The sequence below is a fragment of the Papaver somniferum genome, chromosome 11, assembly GCF_003573695.1.
Source record: "Papaver somniferum cultivar HN1 chromosome 11, ASM357369v1, whole genome shotgun sequence".
NCBI classification, from domain to species: Eukaryota; Viridiplantae; Streptophyta; class Magnoliopsida; order Ranunculales; family Papaveraceae; genus Papaver; species Papaver somniferum.
The window spans coordinates 107,316,632-107,334,081 of record NC_039368.1 but is presented as its reverse complement, the minus strand read 5'-3'; the positions used below and the strand labels follow the sequence as shown (position 1 = coordinate 107,334,081).

At 34.9% G+C, this 17,450-nt stretch overlaps 1 long non-coding RNA gene across 1 annotated transcript; it reads left to right on the top strand.

Annotated features, from left to right (window-relative positions):
• The first annotated feature begins 8,520 nt into the window (after positions 1–8,520).
• Positions 8,521–11,926, top strand: LOC113322896. Its single transcript, XR_003347347.1, has 3 exons — positions 8,521–9,094; positions 9,549–9,816; positions 11,065–11,926. It is a non-coding gene; the product is annotated as an uncharacterized LOC113322896 (long non-coding RNA).
• The last annotated feature ends 5,524 nt before the right edge of the window (positions 11,927–17,450 follow it).

Sequence of the window (17,450 nt, the reverse complement as noted above, 5' to 3'; positions counted from 1 at the left end):
TAAATGTTTCACATGCTTACGACTTGCTTAACTAATTCCTTTGTAAAGAAAGATATAGTTCTTTCCAAGATATAATATACCTTGCGAACCAAGTTCCAGATCTTGTTTTAGGCAATTCCCACAAAGTATACATATTGTCTATTTTTGGTTGTTTGAAGTTATCTTGGAAGTAATTCTCTTATGGAATTCACTCGACGCTAAATATGTCTACTACTTCAGACTATGCAAGAACCGCAATGCAAGTCAATTTTTAACTAAAAAAATATTTTTTGTATCTTAAGAAAGGGGCTAGATTTAGCAATTTAGAAATAACTTGCGTTGCAAGAAATCATTTGTTACATATTAAGATATCTCATGTTAATTGGTTACTATATTGCATATATCAGCAACACAAAAAACATAATCCCTACACTTTATGTATCACCTTACATATTAAGTTATAAATTCGAAACGTTTCAGCTGTGATTCGTGAAGTACGGGTTCACTTATGTCTTCTATAAGATAGTATCGTAGCATGTATTTGCATTTGATATGTTTGTAGTTACTGTCTATTTTAATGTCTTTATTTTCTATTATATAAGGTTATTTAAGAACTACTAATCAAATCCATAATTGATGGAATACTTTGAACACAAGATTAAGTATAATACTTGTCTGTTGAAATCATGTTTTGAAGTTTTCCATAAGAATTCGTCTTGTATTAATTTCTAATTGATATTATTGAGAGATATTTTAATTAGGTGAAACAGGGAGGTTACTACGTACACCACCATTTTTTTTGTTACGGAACCTATAGACTATTTTTTTGCATGAACTTCAATACAAGATTAAAACAGACAAGAACCTTGGATACTCTTTTAAAAAAGAGAATCTTGAATCATAAGGACTGAGTAAAGCAAGATACCAGATTTTGTCAACCAGAAAACCTACAAGTAGTAAAACCCATGGACATCGTCAAGTTTGAACATATATACATTGTATTAAGCCGCTACAAACACTAGACTACTATATGACTTCTGTATGGATTATGTAGAGACACAATAACACTCTAAGATATTTTATTGAAGTTGTGAACCTATGTTTCTTGATTCTTGCAAGAACCTATATATTTTATTCCTATAAATGATGACTTTCACAGTCCTAGGTTGTGACGGACGAGAAAATTTCGCCTCCAACGCTAGCAGGCCGAAACTCACTGATGACCCATTGACTGGGTCGTAAATCTTCAAAGTTTCACTAGGAAGATACATGTCGATTTCCATTGTAAGCATGGTGCCGTAAACGTAGTATACATACATAGCTCCTCACTGTTCCAACTTGCCCTAGTTTTTCTAATGGTGCAACGCCATAACGGTTAATGCTGATATATGTTTCGAGTCCTTTCTAGGCGTATCATGTTTCCAAAATGAGCTGGATGCATGCACTGGTCTTTCTTACGCTAATGGTGCATCATCCAGGCTCATGTCATTCATTTTATGCATCCTTGTATGCAAAAAGGGCTTATTCAAGCTCACCTAACTTGCATACCAGCTAGATTCCTTTTCTGTCCATACCCAATCCTCAATTAGTGCATGTAAGAAAAATCCAATATCGATCCAAGGCCAAGCAAAGGCTAATCTGTAGGCCAAGGTACTTTAACAAGATATGCACTAGATTATGCATAACTGATCCTTTCTCAGGTAAGAAACATGGTATATTAACGATGCTTTCACATTAAATATGCTTCATTGGGTAGGTTTTATAGCTTAGTGAAGCGTCTCCGCTTAATGCGCCTTCAACCAAGCACACTTCCCTCATACATGACTTAATCATAGTTCCGCATATATAATTTTGAAAGTAAAGTGGAATGTACCAAGTCCACCTGTGTTTGCAACAAGTTTTTAATGATGTTTCCTCGAGTAAGCATCATAAAGACATTGATGCATCCTTAGGTAAGCATCAACAATTTCCAACCAACACCTCCTCCCTATATATGTCTTATATATATTTTTATGTAGAAGAATTGGGAAGAAGTTTCCATGTACCAAGTCCACTTCTTTTACGACAATCATAGCGATGTGGTAGCATCTTAATGCTTCCCCTGTAAGCTTCATACGGACTGTGATGCTTCCTTTGGTAAGCATCGTCAACTTCCGACCAACACTTCCTCCCTATATATATCTTATCTACAAATCTACATATAAGGATTTAAGAGATGCTTTTCATGTACCAAGTCCACTTTCTTTTACAACAAGCATGGCGATGCGGTAACATCATAATGCATCCCCTGCAAGCTTCATCGGGACAGTGATGCTTCCTTAAGTAAGCATCACATCATTATGTTCTCGTAACATCTTTAATGCTACCACTAGTTAACAACATGGATAATATTGTATCCTCGAGTAAAGGATAACATATTGATCCCGTAGCATCATGATGTTTTCTTTGAAAAACTTCATTGGTGAATGTCACTTATCTTGGTCCTACTCGGTTGGGGATCATAAAGCAATGAGTTCGGACTCGAAACTCAGCATAATACTCAGATGGACTTATGAGAGGCTTAGAGTCCTGCTCATCATAGATATTACTACTAGCATGATCTACACCTAATTAAAATCGAAATATAACACTAACATATATTGATTTAGCAACTCTAATGCAATTAAAACCACATATAAGTCCAACATAATATACAATCAACATGAAAGTAAATCAAAAAAATCGCCTTTATTCGTCTTATAGACTTATTTAATCGCTCAAACTCGGATTCAGTTTGGAATCAGAAATCGCCAAGGTCATTTAGCAAGTAGCGATTAGTCGCTTGAAAATCAGCATTGGAGACCTATTTTAACTACCAAGGCCGCAATTGATAAAGTTTAGGCTAAGCACTAGGATGTTGGATTTCCCTTGACTATTAATTATTTGAAGCTAAGGAGAGGTCGATCTTCGAGAAGTTTGATAAATAAAATGATCTTTACAACTAAACAGAGGCGCATCACCGTATGCATATAGTTGCTATCGTGTTCATGTGAATTTCTATTTCCCCCCATATTAACCAAACTTCAACATCGTTTGACCGTAGTCAGCTTTTCCGTGGATTGTTGTTTCCCTTGACCTTAATTTTTTAAAAATGGGTCTCAGTTTACATTTACACTGGAAAATAGTGGAGACCTTGGCATTTATGCCGAGTTTCTTTTTTAGTTTTGGCATATATTCCGAACTGCTAATCTCGACGGTATGCCCTATTTTTACCCTTTCTTCTTTACACCACTACAAGGCACTTAGAAACGCTAAGTATCTAGAGCCCCCGAAGCGGTGTAAAAGTATGATGTAGTGTACATCTGAGCATTTTCAAAGTTGCCATATGTGGCTGGTCAGTAGCTATAATTTACAAATTTAGATAAAACGAGTGAATTTTAAGACCCGGGAGTTTAGGGTTAGCGGTGGTTGGGCCCCTTGTTCGCATTTACCCTCGACAAAAAAGAACAGACTTTCTTTCTTAATTTTGGCACATGTGCCGCACTGCTAGTTTCGACCGTATTACGGATACCCTATTTTATCTTTACTTTTTTACATTTGTGGCATGCGGAACTTAAGAATGGTAAGTTCTTAGGGCCCGCGAAGGGGTGTAAAAAATTGGTGCAATGTACTACAATAAAACCTCTGTATAAGAATATCATAGGAATCATAAAAAAAAATTCTTATATGGAGGTTATCCTTTACCGGGTAAAATTTGAATAAACCAAAAGAAAAAATTTCATATGTGTATTGGGGCATATTCATGCGTATACATAAGAAACACAAAGATGTATACAAAAACTATTTAAACGAGGATTTTTTTTGTATATTTATGTATTTACAAATTTTTAATAAAACGAATCATATACATCACAATAATCACATCGAAAATTGACAAATAAAATCAAGTGAGTATGAAGATATTCCTATTAAGTTATGCACAAAAAATCAAACAATCCATTTTAAAGCAAAGCGAACTTGTAATATGGTTACAAGAATCTCTTCATCTCAAACTTTGATGTATGACAAGTGCTACATATTTAAATTATGATGTCAATTATTCCTATATGGAAGTGGGTTCTTTAAGATGGACCAGAAAAAATTATGACTTATTCCAATATGGAGTTTATTCTTAAATATAACTGATCCATGTCGGGATCATAAATTTTTATTCTTATACAAAGTATTTTATTCCTATACGGAGTATTCCTCCTGAGAGGTTTTACTGTAGTTGCGTTTTCGTGAGGTTTTACTGTAGTTACGAGGTTAACAAAGCAACTTTGTGTAGCCAGATTTTCTGCCCTCGCACTATATAAAGACTAGTAAGTAGTAGCAAAATATAGTCACAACTCCCAACACACACTCCATTACAACTCGTTGAATAAGAATTTTGATTTATTTTTCTCTCTCTCTGTTCTTCTCTAGTTTAATTTTCTTTTCTCTGTTGAGAAAATAAGGAAATCAAGATTCAGTTCTTTCTGTTTTTGCCTATTCTCAAATTACAAGGATGAAGCCGGGCCGAGGGTAGTGAACGAGGAAATCAAGGGATTTGTGAACAACAGGCATCAGCACGCTAGGGAGGTAAAGCCAACCCCTTTTTCTTTCTTTTTGTATCTTCTTGTTTCTTATCTCAATTTTTTCTTTGAACTAATCTCTTGATAGACGCATTTATGTGTCTAATGTGTCTCAATTGTATGTATTGTTAGTGCTCGATTTTGTATTTATTTTGTTATTTTATGTCTTTGTAGGTATCTATAGAGAAATAAGCTCTTGCAGCAAAATTGGCTCGAAAAGTGGTGTTTTACATCCCAGGATAAAGTAATAAAGGCACCCCAGAAATGCACCGGAAGCACCCCAAAAATGTGCCGGAGAAACCCCAGAAAAATTACTATTTACGCCCAAAAATACTATTTTCACCCCATAAGGCAAGTGCTAAAGGGAAACCCGTACAGGATTAGGGGGAGGACATCTTCTTCTCAAATTCAAAACCAATTTTGGCGGGAAAACATTTCACTTCACTGGAAGAATTTCGATCGAACGTTTGGAGGAGTTTTTGTGTGATTCAATCGCTGAAACTTCATGGGTAGTTGTGATATGTCCTAACAGAGCTAGTATGGGTGTTTGTTTCGATCAAATTTGGCTGGATAACTTGGTTTAATCCAAACAGGAAGTTGGAGGAAAAACATGAGCTTGCACGAGTTGTGAGGAATTTAAACGTGTACTGCAGTGCTTGGAAGAGTTGATCGATATTCTGGAGCGTGGAGAAGGTATAGAAGGAAAGAAATACAGCTGCACACGCGTAGGAAAACGATTTTTGGAAACAATATATTTTCGAGAATAAAAGAAATAATGGGATTATATAAAGAGATTTTGGGAGATTCAATGTCGCAATGGTGTATAAATAGGTTCCTAGGATCACGTAGAAGGAATGGGGGAGAGTTTGGGGTCGAGAGGAGAGCTCAGGAGGCGTGAATCAAGAGTTTTCAGAACTCTGTTGTTGTTGTTGTTGCTGCTGCTGCTCGTGAAGAACAGGGAAACAACGACGGTTTCTTCATCCGTCGTAACGGTTTCTTCAAATGTTTGTCACAGTTTCTTCAACCGGTTTGCAACATTTATCTTCATTGTAACAGTTTCTTCATCCTCTTCTGCAACATTTATCTTCAGATTTGTAACGGTTATCTTCATCTTAACAGTCGGTCTGTAACGCGCATGTGCTGTTGCAGATTTCCTGTTTCACTATTTTCTCTTCCTGTAAACACTTTTTGAGCCGTGAATACATATTTTGAATGTGTTTCCAACATGATGAGCTAGACCCCAACACTGGGGCGACGGAGGAAGCTATTTCTCCAATGAAATGTGGTAATCTCTATTTCATTTAATTTATGCAATTATTATATGATTATTTGCCTTGCTAAATAAATAGATAAAATGGTTTTTGTTAAACAATTGTTATTTCAATTGATGGAGCATGCTAGCCTAGGGTTTTGATGTCCCGTACTTTCGATTTACAATTGTTATTTCTAAAAAATCAACTTTTGCAATATTAAGAATCAACTTGAATGAAGGATTTGCATAATTATGATTAGAAAATATAAATCACTTTGATATTGGTAATTAGTGAAATCCATAACCCCAGTCTTCTCCATATTTTTCATATCACTTTTATTTAAGTTTCCTATATTTTTTTATTTAAAATTAAATCTAAAATCTGCTTTCACAAGTCTTGAACGAATCTTATTACTACAACAACATTGAAATCACATCAATTTTTGTCTTCTTTTTTTTGTACAAGAAGGAAGTCATCCAATGTTGTTCTAAATGAAAACTCAAGCTATAGGTCAGGGAATGCCTGTTAACAACTATCAACGGGAGGTGAACACCTCTTTTTCTTTTTTGCCATTATATATCCCTGTATGAATTTGCTTGTTTCTTAAATAATCTCTTTTTTGTTTTCTTTGTGCGTCTTCAGACCCAAATGACTCAGTATGAAGGTATAACTGCTAGAGTGCCTTACTATCTGCAGCCAACAGCGCCAATGGAAGAAGAGGATTATGGCATGAGTTGCTTCCGCTAGGCATAAGGAGTGAAGGAAGTTTGTAGGTACACAAATGCATAAGGAGTAAATAAAGTCTATGTTGGTGGTACCGGTACACTAAGGCAGTCATATATAAGGAATAAAGAAAGTTTATGTTATTGGTTTTTTAGTCATATATAAGGAGTAAAGAAAGTTTATGTTATTGTTTTTTTTTTTTTGGGTAGGAATGTTATTGATACTCTATGCAAGTAGCAAGGCAGAAGAACGAGTGTGGGTACTACATAGTAAATAAGGAATGATTTTTTAGGCACCATGATTTTATTGAGGGGAACATGGTTTTATTAGGCCACCTTCCGTATAGTTATATGGGGTGTCCTAAAGTGTTGAAATGACTAACCTACCCTTAATTTAATTTAATTTAAAACCAACCTAATAACCACCTATATATATATATAAACACCACCTCCTCCCACCACCACCGCCGATTGCCACCACCACCTCCAATTATCACCACCACCAACCAACGATTACCACCACCACCTCCGATTACCACCACCACCAACCACCACCACCTCTATATATATAGCTTAATTTAAAACATTAACAAAGGTATTCTCACAAACCCATTACTTATCATTCGTTTTTGGTGGAATAAATGAGAAGTAATCATCAAAATGAGTTGAAAATGGAAGTTGCAGAGAGGATTAATGGAGGGTTTTTTTCAGAAAAAAGTTAGGTTACGTCGCAAAAAACAAGTCTCAGCCGAACTTTTAGTTCGGTTACGTCGCAAAACATTCGGTTTAGTCGCAAAAAGTTCGGTTATCACGAATTAATTTTTTCTTAACCGAACTCGGAGTTCGGTTGATTCGTAAAAAAATACTTTTAACCGAACTCCTTATATTAAAACAACACAAGTCCATAAGTTCGGTTCCTTCGCAAAATAAGGATATCACCGAACTTTAAGTTAGGTTGGTAGAGCAATTTGGTATGTAACCGAACACACAAGATGTACCCATATAAATTGTTAAGTTCAAAGTTCGGTAACCTACCATTTTATAGTAGGTAACCAAATATAGCACTGTAACTTTGGTTGTTTTTTTTATCGGTGAGTTCGGTTAGATACGCTTTTGGATAAAAGTTTGCGATCCAACTGAACTTCTTACACTTGGAATAATTTTTTTTAACGTAAAATTCGGTTAGATAGTTGGTTGGTATGAACTTTGCGTACCAACCGAACTATGTACAGTTGGTAAAATTTTATTTCCACGTAAAGTTCAGTTAGTTATTGTTTGCAAAGCAACCGAACTTCTAGACCCTAAAGTTCGGTTACATTACGAAAAAACCGAACATTACACTGTACGACCAAAACTTCCATTAACGAGCGAGTTCGGTAACCTTCGTGTTTCGAAAACGTAACCGAACTACACTTTCAGGTGTGTTCGGTTACGTTTCTTGACATATGGTAACCGAAGTGGCCCAAATCTACATAAAAAATTTCAGTTTTTTGAAAGTTTGGAGCAATTAAACCAACATTATCTAAGTTTGAAGCATACCTGATAATCCATATGCTCTTCCTCCGGTTGTGGTTGAACTCAAAAAAAAAAACTATTTTCCATGTTTTTCTTCTTCATCTTCTCTAACTTTACTCTCTCAATAATTCTACTTAATCATTACCCAAAATTAATCAGGAGGGTAGTTTAGGTATTAATATAAATATCTAGATAAGGGATGACCTATATTTACTTTTAAATGTCTTACTAAAAATAGAACCATGGTCCCCCAAAAAAACCATGATCCCCAAAAATCGTTCTAAATAAGGCAGAAGAATGTAGTGGAAATTGAATAAATACCCCTTCTTTTGACGGGCTTCATAAGTAGCCTTATCACACAATAAATATACCCCTCTCCATCTGTTGGCCCATCTGGGTCCATTAACATTTTTTGTTCTTTCCTTTTTTAACCTTCGCTTCTTATCTTTAACATCGAGAGTAAACTAAATCGAAATCCTCTACCACCATCTCCATCTCTACCACCACCATTTTTGTCGCCACCATAACTATCAGCACTATCTCCAATCAACAATAAACGTAATCTGAAAATATATATTAGGTTTAGCTTGACCTTTACATCATAATGAAAGATCTCCGTTTGATTCTGGGAGAGAGACCTTCGTCAAAAATGATATCCAGATTTAGAAGTCAAGCTTCATAAGTATCAGGTTCATCATCTTATTCTCCTTCTTTTCTACTAGTTTTTATAGTGATTTCAATTTTAATGGAAGATTCAAGAGATCGAGAGAAAGAGAAATATTAGGTTTCAAATTTTCTGGTAATTATCGAGGGTGAATTTGTTGCATTTTTTATTCAGCTTGAATTTTCTGATATTCACAGAGATCGAGAGATTTGATTATATGAAATGTTAGAGATTCGAAGTTGAAGATTTCAGATAACTTTCCAGTTGATGGTGTATGTTATTGATGCTAACAACATTTTCGTTCTGTTTTGCTTTTCTATCCTTACTGTATTCATATTGCGGCTATGCTATTCTTCATTTATTTAAAAGGTATGATTCCAATTATCTTGTGTTATTTTGTATACTAGTTTTGATTTTGTGTCTATGCAGTTTGTTTAATTCAATTCAATTGATGTGTTTTTTGTGTTTGTCGATGTTTGTTTGGAGTTAGGTTTAGGTTTTAACACCTGATACTGCTAATAGTCTTTGGGTACACAATTTTTGAAATAACAACAGCATTACTGTTGATTTTTGTTAGTACTGGTCCGAAGTTTGTTATTGGTTGCAATACAAGACACTCATTTTGGTGGGTGAGCCAGTCATTTTTATGAGCTGAAATATAGATAATAGAATCAATGCTTTTGTATCATATGATTTACAAAACTGGATTTTTTATCATGAACATGTATATTACCAGCTTGCGACCTCTCGCATTATCTCTTGTTGGTGTGGGGTAGGATACGATGATTATAAATTAAAGTTTTGGTATTCTTCTCAACTGCAGGTGATCTTGGATAAATAGCAATGAGTGGTAATGAATGTGGGAGTATTATAGTTGGTGGGTAGTGGTGGATGGTAGCAGAGAACGTGTGGTGGAGTTTGGGGATGATGGCTGTGAGGCCTCTCAAGTTATTGGTTATGTTACGTGGTTAGCTCAAACTTCAGTGATTCTAATTGAAGTGTACACTAACAAAGCAAATAATTGACCAGGATATGCTGATTATCTTCATTTCATTTATTAGAGCTAATATTGTTCCAAATTCATTTTACAGGTACGGTTCTTAAGTATCTTGTGTACATTTTTGTATATTTTTATACATGCAGTTAGATTTTCAGGTTGTTGGTGGATTATTTTGGTGTTTTTTCGTTGATGTTTTGTTTCATGGACTTCTGTTTTTATGGAACCAACTACCGTTGTTGACTACATTTTTTATGGGACAACTAGTGATTCTTAAAGAAATGTATTTCATTTTGGTTAGTACAACAGTGATCCAATAATAATTAGGTTGTTTAGATGCGCGGTATGCAGGTTTGATCCTTACATTCTGACTGATTATCTTAAAAAACGGACTAACGGATATGCTACCATTTTTTTTGCTAATAAGGGAAAGAGTCACTAAAAGTTGAAAAATTAGACACTAAGGGATATCATTCTGTGCATGGTGTAAATGGAAAAACGAAAATTTATGCTGCATTTAGTTTATGTATATCTTTTGTATTGCCTACATGAAATACGGCTTGTGTACTCTGTTTTATTTCGTTCGATTTTTGTTGGATAAACCTCATTTAGCCAACAAATAAGTACCTCTTAATCTAAAAAAGTTGGGGAATCTTTTACTGCATTAGTTTGTTCTGTATGCATAATATGGTTCCGTACTTGTCGGATTTTTCTATATGTATTACTACTATATTTCTTGGTGGGCAATTGTGTATATGACTGTATGCGAGTGTACTATGTATGGGATCAATTGTTGTTGGTGACACCATTTTTGTGGAATCAACTACTGTTGTTGACACCATAAATGGGATCAACTCATATCGTTGACAGCATTTCCATGAATCAGTATAGTCATACTCGTAGGTTAAATTATGTTTGCTAAAAAGATTAGCTTAATTTCTTGCTACTTCCAATATGAGGACCTAAAATGCTAACTTCATATAGCATATTGCCTCTCTTACGTCGACATTATAGAGACTATTGGGGATTCAGGTTACACGGTGGTGGGCCGATGCCATGGTGGATTTTGTAAAGATGGGATACAACACATAATCTTAACTTTTACCGTATCTTAAATTTTTTCAGACATTTTACTGACTCTATAAACTGGCACATGGTAATGAAATTTGACCATCTGTTGAATGTTTAGGTGAAAATCTACTAGAGTTAATATGCACCATTAACGGGAAACACACCTGTTCAAGATGAGTGTGAAAGAAGCAAGTACTGGGTATATAATAACTTGTTAGTTTAAACTCTATATGGACTTTTCTTCATATTGTTTTTTTGGTGATTATTGCAGGTATGCAATAGCTACTCATTTTCGTTTTCCGGGTTGCTTTTGTTGGTGCTCCTGTTTTTGATCATTGGAACTACAGAGTTTCCCTCCAAGCCGAATATGTGGTGCAATGGTAACACACCTGACTCCGTGTCAGAAGATGCATGTTCGATTCACGTCAGGTTCACTAATTTTAGTACGTCAATTTTTGGGATCAACTTTGGTTGTTGACGCCATGTTTGGGATCAATTTTGGTTGTTGACGCTATATATAATCTGAACATTTTATGATTTTTAAGTTTGGGATCAACTTTGGTTGTTGATACCAGATTTTGGGAACTTTGGTTGTTGACACCATATGTAATGTGAACATTTTCTGAAATTTTAATTTTTGGGGTCAAATCTGAACATTTTCTTAAATTTTAATTTTTGGGGTTAACTTGGGGTGTTAACACCATATTTTTTCTCTTTCTTATTTTTGTTTTGGGATCAACTTTGATTGTGTCTGATTTTTGTTTATGGGGATCAACAACAGATTGTTGACACCATATTTTTTTCTTCAAATTTTTTGATTTTTGTATTTTGGATCAACTTCGGTTGTTGATACCTTGGTTGGTGATACCAAGGTAGGTGGTGGTGGTGGCGGACTAGCGACGCCGGTGCCGGCAGTGATGGTGCTTCTAGTGGTGGTGGTGGACTGGTGACGGCGGTTGTGGACTGGTGGCGGCGGTTGTGGACTGGTGGTAGACTGGTGGTGGAATGAGATTTTTTTTAAAAAAATGTACAAATATGTTTGTGTGATAAAATAGGAAAAAAAATTATATCTTATGGAGCACTAATGTAATCCATCTTTAAGTAGATAAGGTGATGGGTTTATTTATTATGTGACAGGGGTATATTTGTTGGTCATGAAAACTAGGGGTATATATTTAAAGTACCCAAAGAATGAATGAGTACGCGTATGTCTGGTTTATTATATGAGCAAAGCGTTATAACCACGAGATCTGGTTTCTATATAGTAAATATAATTCAAATATTTCTAGTGTTTCAAAATTTCAACTAAACAGTCTAACCGAAATTGTGAATACACAGAATGTGAAGAAGCTACAACAAGACAAAACAGAAAAGATGATCAAAAATTGTCCCAATTACAAGTTTTCTACATGTAACTAGAATGGGATGTTAGGACTCCTGTTTTTTTTTTTTTCCCTGAAGCATGCAATTTATTAAAAATAATCAGTTTATAATTTGTCGTGAATATGTGGTGTGAAATAAAATTTGAAATAAAAGATGGGATTGCCTGAAAAAGAGGGGTCTAACAACCTCACCCAATATTTCGCTTAGCAATCTGTGTGGACTAACTCCAATATACTTTCAAGAGAATCAACTAGACAGTCAGACTCAATCTTAATAAAAAGTATATCAAAGAGTTATATCTCAATCTCTTAATTCAATCCGCAATCAAACAAATATAATTTGCGAGCCTAATTGAATATAAGAGAAAATAACTTGAACGGTACCAAAGACCAATGTTCAAGGATCAATCAATTTCAGTCAACAACCAAAGGTTGGATTTACCAATTGATCGATTCAACGCACAACCTGTGATATTTCAATTATATAACAAAATATAATGCGGAAAAAAAATAACACAGACACCAGAAGTTTTGTTGACGAAGAAACCGCAAATGCAGGAAAACCCCGGGACCTAGTCTATATTTAAACACCATACTGTATTAAGCCGCTACAGACACTAGCCTACTACAAAGCTAACTTCGGTTTGGAATGTAGTTGAATCCCAATCAATCTCACACTGATTCAAGGTACAGTCGTGTTCCTTACGTCTCTGATCCCAGCAGGATACTACGCACTTAATTCCCTTAGCTGATCTCACCCACAACTAAGAGTTTCTACGACCCAAAGTCGAAGACTTGATAAACAAATTTGTTTCACACAGAAAAATCTATTGAATTGATAAATATGTCACCCTCAAATATACCTACGAGTTTTTGTTCCGCCTTTTGATAAATCAAGGTGAACATGAAACAATTGATAACCCAGACTTATATTCCCGAAGAACAGACTAGTATTATCAATCACCTCACAATAATCTTAATCGATTAACGAAACAAGATATTGTGGAATCACAAACGATGAGACGAAAGTGTTTGTGACTACTTTTCTATCTTGCCTATCGGAGATATAAATCTCAAGCCACTCTTACGATTGCACTCAATCACGATAGAAAACAACAAGATCAGATCACGCAACTACAAAGAAAATATTTGGGTCTGGCTTCACAATCCCAATGAAGTCTTCAATTCGTTAACCTACAGGGTTTCGTGAAAAACCTAAGGTTAAAGGAGAATTGACTCTAGCTTATACAACTATTATGACACAGAAGATATGGGGATTAGGTTTCCCAGTTACTAGATTTCTCCTTTATATAGATTTCAAATCAGGATTTGTAATCTAAGTTACCTTGGTAACAAAGCATTCAATATTCACCGTCAGATGAAAACCTGATTAGATTCAAGCTAATATCTTTCAAACGTTAGATCGAACTTAGCTTGTTACACACAAATGAAATGCACCTTCATTTAGGTTTGAGTAACCGTATTAAACGTGTACACTTGGTTGGTTCAACACTAGTTAATCAATGGTTAGCCATATGAGCACTTTCATATCAACCTTATTCATCTTCACCGTAACTAGTTCAAATGACTCAAACGAACTAGTTACATAGTTGTTCAATTGCTTAGATCTCATAGGAAGTATACAAGACATAATTGAAGAAAAATAGATTTTGATTCACTCAAATCAATTCATGAACATCATATCCACGATTTGCAAAGATTGCATTCCTTATTATATAAATGTTTTAGTTCATGAAAAAACCGATTTTAGAAAGGAACCTACTTAAGTATGCAAACGGGTACGCATACCCAAAAAGCCAGACCGAGTTTGGTTACGCCAGTATGTGTATGGGTGTGCATACCAATTCACACTTCCAAACTCCAGCAGAAATTCACGGTCGTGAAACTTCCACCAGTATGCATACGGGCATACTTGCCCAGATTTCCAACAACCGCCGGTACGCGTAGGGTACGCATACTTCAGGTTTCTGGTTTTGTACTTTTACACAAATGTGAAAACATACTATGTTTATATCCAAACATGGTTACTTGTTCTAAACTCTCATTTCAATCATTGAAACTTTCTTAGAGGATGTTAAAATAGTCGTTATCCACAAACTATTTTCATCAAAGCGATTTTCAAGTTATTGAAATAATCAGCATGACTTTCTTCACGAGTAAGGATGAACTTGGACAAAGTGAAAGATTGCCAACACATATTTCGAGAAATAGAGAAGCGAGATAAACTTGACTCGAAATGGCAAATGTGTATAATCGAAGTCTATATAGCAATACGACTTTTGTCTCAAAATAGGAGATAAAATAGATAGACTTTTGAGTGATAGATAAGTTCAAGTCTCCACATACCTTTTTTCGATGAAGTTCCACAAGTTCCCTCGAGTAGTTATTCGTCTTCATTTGATGAGAGCCGTGGAGTCTGGAGATCAACTACACTTACTATCCTAATCCGATATTTAACTATAAGTAAACTAAAAACCAAGACTTATAGTTTTGGCAACTAAACTTGACAAACAAGCTTGAGATAGCAACGCTTGCGAGTTCGACTGAGAAATGCTCTAACAATATCCACCTTTGTCAATTTTAGTGACAAAACTATCAATACATATGGAATACAAAATAAATAAACTTTGTAGCTTCTCATCCAAATGCTTGATCTCCTTGGTTCTTCAACATTACTCGAAATCTTCGTCACTTCCAAGTATTCCAATGATTTTAAAGATGTTTAGTTCAGCATCATCGTTGTTGAAGATCCGTATCTATAATAATGAGAAAACAATAACTCTCAATCATTGTTATACAGTGTCATAGTATTATTATACAACATCAAAGTTCATTGGAGCAAAACTTCGACAACAATACTATGGTGATATGTATCACTCTCCGTTATTCAATACTTCATCTCACATGAAAACCACTCCCCCTTATATAATGATCCGAAAACCATATGTATTTGTAGTGTGAACTACACATTAATTCTCCCCCTTTTTGTCAATAAATTTGGCAAAGGTACGAAAATTAGTGGGATCCTAATGAAATTTCCATAGAGATACTTCATGACCAAAAGAAAAGCACATATCAAATTTTGTAGATGCAATCATATAGCCGAAACTAAATGCATTCATCAAGAAGTTTATAAAGATACAAGATAACCCCTATAATATTCCACAACCGCACTTCCCACAAAGATTTGGCAATTAAGCACAAGTTCAATTAAGAACTCTCCCCCATAAAATGTCATTCCCGGAAGAACAACAAGAGCGACCTTACTTTCATAAGAAAAGAAGGATTTCTTTGGACATCAACAAATCACATGAAACATGAATTTGTATCCAAAAATCTCAATTAAATTATCCACAAGAGAACCCATGATTAATTTAATAGGAAATACTCACATAAGAAAACTTACGGAGCCGCAAGTATTTACATAAAGATATGGATCAGGGAAGACCAATACTGCGGGATATACAAAGATTCATTCTATTTTTCATCACTATTTGCACAATGACATATAATAGGCTTAATCTTTGTAAACAAAAGTCCATCTTATCTTCCATCAGTATTTGCATAATGACATAATAGGCTTAACTTTTGTTTTTCAAAATTTTATTCTATCTTTTATCAATACTTTCATGCTGACATGTGATAGACTTGAATTTTGAACACGTACGGAACAATCATAGTTCACGGACGTAAACACACATATCCTATAACAAGTTGCAAAATCATCTTCCAAATAAACTTTAGAATTTAAATAAATAAATCTAAAAACATTGCAAGATGAAAATCGTTGGAAATAGCTATGTGTACTCACAATAATTGTTATTCCAAACCCTAGTTATCCTTCTTAAAACATAGGAATAAATTCTCATAAGAAGTTTCCTAGATATTAAGACCTTTGAAAAATTCTTTATCGTCCCTGAACTCCTTGTTGTCAAAAACCATTGGGACATAAGGTTCATGAAGATATGAGTTGATATCAACAAACCTTCTTGACCGATACCGAACCAGGGCCTTCTGAATCTCAAGATTCCTAAACACCAAAGCCTTTATTTGCTGCACTTCCTTTCTTAATTCCTTCAATTCTTTAAGAACGCCAGAAAATTTATGAAGATTTGAAGGGACAGCTCTTGGTTTTCTCACATTCCTCCTTTTTCTTTTCAAGTTTGAGTGAACATGAGGAATGTTTTTTTCCTTCATGATTGACGGCTTAACAATCATATTAACATCTTTTCCATAAGAAGTTATGATGCTTGGAGTCTCCATAACAAGATGGGTTTGTGAGAGGAATTTCTCAGAAAAAGCTCTACAAGCAAACTTGTGATAAAAGAATTTCTTAGGAAAGGTTTAAGGTATGTAGGGTTACGGAACCTTTATACACTTAAAGGATTCACGTACACACAACTATTACCCTATAAAAGGCATAATTGTCTATTTTAACCCTCTTTTATTGATTAAACAGGGATGTCTAATATCTATTGGATACAAAAAGAGACACGAATTCCAGACTTACAATGCTCAGCAGAGCAAAAACAAGAAAAAAGAAAATCAAAACAATCTAAAACCAATTTTCTTTCCCTAAAGCCTGAGGTGTGCATAATCTTATCTCTTTTGATCAGGCACATGAGAAAAGATGCACTAATCAACATAATTAAGTTGTGTTGGGGTGACCAATAATCTGTCCACCATAACCTTTTTGAAAGGAATTCATAGAGCCATGTTTCTCATAGTGTTTAGACCATAATTTCTCTCTAATGATCTAGACTTTTCTTTGGAAACTAACTTCTTTGAAGAAGAGATGCGATTACATACCTCATTCGCTTCTTGAACAAGTTTGAGCTTGTTAACTAATCGATTTGCTCTTCGTTGAAGTTTGTTGACATATCTTATCTTATGTTTGTACTTGAAACATTTTGATAACTCATGACCTCTTAGAGTACAATAAGAACATGTCAAACTGGAGGAAGGTTTATTCATCATATCTGTGCAGGCTGCTAGACACACGGTGGAACCTGTAAAATTAGAAAAGGAATTTCCATAGAGAAACGATAAATCCATTTTATCCTCCAATGTGGTTGAAGTTGCTTCTAGAAGATTATCGAAATTGATGAACGTATTGCTACAATTATCAAAATCAGTATTTTCACAGAAGAGTGCAACATTTGATTTTTCGTCTTCATTATAATCATAATGGTCAGACATTTCATCAAGAGTTGTAGCAAGACCTTTGTTTCCAGTGTACTTTCTACGATTTGGA